The sequence below is a fragment of the Haliotis cracherodii genome, unplaced genomic scaffold (assembly GCF_022045235.1).
Source record: "Haliotis cracherodii isolate W230 unplaced genomic scaffold, xgHalCrac1.p SCAF_11, whole genome shotgun sequence".
In the NCBI taxonomy this organism is placed as follows: domain Eukaryota; kingdom Metazoa; phylum Mollusca; class Gastropoda; order Lepetellida; family Haliotidae; genus Haliotis; species Haliotis cracherodii.
In genome coordinates, this window is record NW_027266266.1 from 11,358,401 (window position 1) to 11,364,400 (window position 6,000).

A 6,000-nucleotide genomic window follows, 5' to 3' on the forward strand; every position below is an offset into this window, starting at 1 on the left:
TAACATTCAACAGACCAGTATATGTTGGTATGAGTATTCTTGGCTTGTTAAAACACTTAATGTATGACTTTTAATACAATGAACTTAAGAAGCAATTTGGTGATAGATGTTTTGTATACTGATACAGACTCTTTGTTGATGGACATACATTCCGATGATGTGTTTAAAGATATATACATATATATATATGATATAAGCGATAATCCGTTGCACAGCAAGGTAAATAAAAAGGTATTAGGTAAGATGAAGGATGAGTGTGCTGGAACTGCTGAGTATGTTGGATTAAGACCGAAGATGTACTCCATAAAGAAGTCTGATAATGAGGAGATACGAAAAGCAAATGGCAATAAGAAATATGTGGTAAAAACTTATATAAATATAGCGTACAAAACCCTTTCCATATCCAAGAGAAATCTCTGCATAACAATTTACAATGTCGACTATATCATGAGCATGTGTTTATGAATTACAATAGTAATGATACCAGGTGTTCACGAAAAGGTGAGTGTATCCTGTCCCACCGGTGGCACGCGTCACAAACACATGCAAAGGCAAGTCAATTGTTCGCCTGAATAAACATGGAACATATGGTACAAGTCAAAATAGGGAATTGCATCGGACATCATTTTTGTCACTGTCAAATTTGGAAATGTCCTCTTCATGTCTACCATAGCACTTTTTGCAGGCTTTACTAAGGCCTTGAATGTTGTAACCTTGATCAATCAGCTTCTGAGCAAGAGTCGTATGATGCTCTTTGAAATCTTGGTAGAAAGAGCATGCTCGATATTTCTCAGAAGTTGCAAAGTGTAAACACCAAGGGCTGGAGCTGCTGGAATATTGCTCGACATGAAGGGAAAGTTGACTATTGAAAAGTTGAAGTTATCCCACTTTTTTATATTTGCTACGTTGCTTGTTTCCTTAACCAATCCTTTGCAACATCTTTAGATACATCAGCTGTTGTAGCTACTTTTTTGTATTGCCCCTTTACCTTTCCAATATCCTCACGAGATATAGTAATTGTTATCCATTATTCAGTAATATTGACGCTTCTTTAATACAACAAAACTTATCAATTTAGATAAATGTTCACATAAGTGCACAACAAAGGTCAATTGCAAGCCAACAATGGAAGGATTGTAAAAGTCCATCGAAGCATTTTAGCACCGAGACAAAATTATCAAATGGTGAGAATTATCTCAAGGCATATATCGTATAGAGAATGTCAAGCCAACCTAATATGAATATCAATTGTATCTTTCCAAATGTGAAGACGAGTATACAGTCTGGTGTCCTAGTAAAATGAATGAAGAACTTAGCAGAAATGTTAAATAAAAATATGTTCGAAATAATATCATGCATATGAGTTAAAAAAGAAAGAATTTTTTCATTATTTTCCGTACATAGGGTGTATCTTGATCCAATGATTGTCATCGCATAATTGATAAAACTTAATATCTAATTTCTTTATTTCACATACTGAAGAGGCCACAGGCCTATAGTACAAGTTGAAGAATATACAGTTTTATACAATTTATGTACATATCTCACCAGATCACCTCACGTCATTCCACCTCGCATTTCAACGCAGTCACATAATTAAACACATACAGTGCAATACCATACCCTGTAATTTCTTAATTTCTATATTACCATATCACATCTTGTTATATCATACAACATATTCTATAACATCATATCATATTGTATCATTATTATAAGATCATATTATATAGTATTATTTCATATAACATTATCATAACATACTATACAAACCATCGTACCATATATCACAACTATATTGTATCACATTTCAACATGTCATATCACACAACACATTAGCAATGTCATAGCTTGTCCCATCTTATCTTATCATATCATACCATATAATGCCTTGTCATTCCATGCCAATTTATTTCATATCAATCAATCAATATTTATTCAACACTGGAAGACCGCAAGCCATATAATATGTACACTAAAAAACAGTATTTACACAATTTCTATAATACACATAATATATTGCATCATATCCCCTCATGCATCATATCACACCACATCACTTCATATCATATCACATCACATCATGTCATGTCACATCATATCATTTCATATACATATAACTATACTTAACCATTTGTAATATCACGTCCCACAATATCATATGACAGCCTAGTAGTTTAATACCATTTGTAACTCTTTTGTTTGTAGTTTATTCAGATGGCAAATATCTATAAATATGTACTTAATGTATATACACAATAGTTTCCTAGTACCAAGCAGCTAAGATTATTCTTTCATAAGGTTCTGTCGGTATAAAGAGGCATAATATATGAACATGGACACATTTTGTAAGATACTTCTTTTTGTGTTTGACAGCAATGTAACAAATTTAATAATATTAGGGTACCTGTAATAATAAGCTTGCAGGTATTTTTCTCTAAGGTGTAAATACACTGGACATACAAGTAAGAAATGAAATTCATCTTCTACTGAGTTTAAACTACATAGATTACAGATTCTTTCTTCACGAGGAATGTTTACATAGCGCCCTGTTTCTATTAAAAGGTCGTGAGAAGAACATCTAAAACGTGAAAGAGCCGTTCGAAAACTTAATAACCCCATGGAAGCATTGTCAGTGCCTAGGTCTGGTCCAGGGCGGGATGAGGCCGTACTGCCATCGTCTATACTACTCATTGAGGTTTTTTTTAAGAATGCACCTTCTTTCTGTATATACACGTTGTTTGTCTTGTTTAATTTAATATTATCATCAGGAATTTATCCAGAAGACTGGACATTCGGAGTTATTATTCCAATACACAAGAAAGGAAATATTGATAACCCTGCTAATTATAGGCCTATAACTCTAATTGAAGTTGGGAAAATCTTTGCAAAAGTAGGTGAGGTGAAATTGGGTTTAACATTGCGTTCAAGATTATTGCACTTATGTGGCGACGTGCATGCGCGTGTGTGTGGCTGTTTGTACTTGTCCGATTTATAGTGCTAGCACACTGAGATACCATGCTGCATTTTAACATGAATACCCCTGCTGCCGAGCGCCAGACAGGGTAACAACAAGTACCATTTTTTAACGTATTTTGGTATGACGGGGCTGGGGATCGAACCCTCACTCCGGGCGGACGCTCTACCACTAGACGGTGAAGAGAACGTGTTTATATCTGCGTTAAGGAAAGGTTTGAAGACTGTGGATACTATTTTTATACTTGATACAATTATCTCAAATTATTGTCACTTCATAAGGGTAGAGTGCTCTGTGTTTTGTATTGATTCGAGTTCTGCTTCCGATTCAAGTTTTAGAAAGGGTCTGTTTTATAAATCATGAATTGGAAATATGAAAGGTTAAACATTTCGATTAATTAACAATATGTATAAGAACGTGAAGACATGGGTTTCATTACACAGCCTTTTTTGTAATGTCTTTTCGGTGTTCGGCAAGGATGCCAGTTGTCACATTCTTATTTTCTTTCCACATAAATGATATATTGTAGTTGAATATTTTTCTTTCGACAACGAGAGATGCATTGATATTGATTTGTAGGAATTATTTTTCTTTTTCGGTATTAGGAGAAAAAGTCCAGATAATTGACATGGAGATTGTGAGAATATGTGGGAAGAACAAAAGTAATCCACCTGTTCGTAAAACGGACTTGTTCGACATTTGCGAGGTCGGATTCTATTCAGGGAGTCATCAATATTAAAATTTAGGTAAATATTTTTAAAGCTTGTACATTTTATCAATATCCTTATAGATGTTTACATAATGTTGATATCTCATAAGAAATAAACGGCTTAGATCGTTGTTTAGCGTACAATAAAACACTACAGGGAGAATAAACCATTCTGGGCTTCGGCGATCATGATTTATTCTCCCTGCAGTGTTTTATCGTACGATAAACAAGCCCACACGTCGTTTATTTCTTAAATATTACGGGCATAAGCGGCAGTAGCACCACCCCGTGCTTCATGTTACCTTACAGACTTTGTACCATAATTCATAAGGCACATGCCAATCAATATTCGCATCATGGCCACAATTCATCCTGCCTCTGATGTGTGCGTGTGTTTATTCGGATGGCCCTGTTAGGATATAAAGCAATGGTTATCTCCCAGTACCCAAAGCTGAATTAGAAACGTGTCATGGATAACAACTTCACAATTTGTTAAATCTTGTCCTTTTATCACGTGAATACTGTGTGAGCGTATTGAGTGACAAGTCTGTTCACGCTAACACAACGTACGAACACATATCTTGGTAGATTTATCCTAATTGCAAAGTTTTTTATTAAACATTCATGAAGACCCTTTACTCGATCTTTAATGACAAGTAAGTTACAACGATACCTTGTTGGTTTGTAAGTTTGCTAACGCCGCACTCAGCAATATACCAGCTATATGACGGCGGTCTGTAAAATAATCGAGTCTGGTCCAGACAATACAGTGATTGACATCATGAGCATCGGCCCACGCAGTCGGGATACGGTAACATGCATCAATCAAGTCAGCGAGCCTGACCACCCGGTCCCATTAGTCGCCTCTTACGACAAGCATTGTCGCCTTTTACGGCAAGCATGGGTTGCTGAAGACCTATTCTACCCCGGATCTTCACGGGTCTTCAAACCGCCGTCATATAGCTGTACTATTGTTGAGTGCGGCGTTAAACAACAAACAAATACACATATGCAGAAACCTTTAAAACTAAATACACAATAGATAGTAAGCTGACCAGAGAAACTAAAGCAGAACGACAAAAGAAACGTGTGCAGAGTGGAAGTGCATGGGTCAGAATCTGGCCTGACCCAGTGAGATGGCTTTTGTTAAGTGCAGGATGCAGGGCTAGTCTCGTTGTATTAAGGGATTGTATATCTCTGAGGGTTTTTAGTGTACTGTGTGTCAAGTTAAAATCTGAAATGAAACATCTAAAATGTCTAACTTACATGTACAAATACTTACAACTTGACTTGGCCACATAAAAACACGAGACAAAACGCCTTCTATATTAATAAGATAAGATGAGCATGCGTTTATGAATCACTATCAAATAGTGATGATACCAACAGAAATTAATTAACATAGATGTAAATATCGAAATCAACATAGATCATGGGTGATCGATATTCAGAAATACGTATCGATATTGTCACAATATGTAAACCTTGCGCTCTTTTAATGAAAAGGAATACGGAAAATGATGCAGGATAGAGATCATTTTCACTTTGGTGAAACTAACGAGCATAGGCATAGCGCCGACACACCAAACATAAAAATCAGGATGCATCGGGTATTGGAACCCGCGATCGCAAGATCTCGGCAGGGGAAGTAACTCGGCAACACCGCCATTGATCTAAGGGGAGACAACCTGCTGGAGCTTTCCCATTTAGGTTGTAATTAATGCGCTGCTTCAAACTAAGACATTATATATGGCGCAAAAAGGGCAATTAGCTTATTAACCTCTTAGGATACGGTCCATGCAGGTAGCAAAGGTACTGTAAGTCCCCATGGTCCTCAGTATGGTGTCCTCCTGGTGATATATAGCCCAATTTTATCTATTGTAATGTTATGAATTGTCATATTTTATGGTTCTGTACTAGTTTTAAACATATATCTGTGAAAATCTAGTTGTTTTACTGTCCTTCATCGACAGAATTTTATACAACTTCTTTCAGTGGCATTTTAGAAGTTGGAGACTTCTTTCAGTGGCATTTTAGAAGTTGGATAACTTCGTTCAGTGGCATTTTAGAAGTTGGAGAATTTTATACAGTTTACATATATATTATTAAAGTCACATTTTCTCTCGTCAGGATATGGCTGCAATATTGCCGATGTGACGTTAAATATTAACTCACTCACTCTAAGGATACATGGCTGAATAAACAATCTGTATGTTTGTGTACAGCTGTGCTTGAATGAAGCTGCCTGTTGAACGGAGCCAGGTCTCCTGTTATCGTGACTGTCCTTATGGCCGATCTGAATCCCAGCGGACGC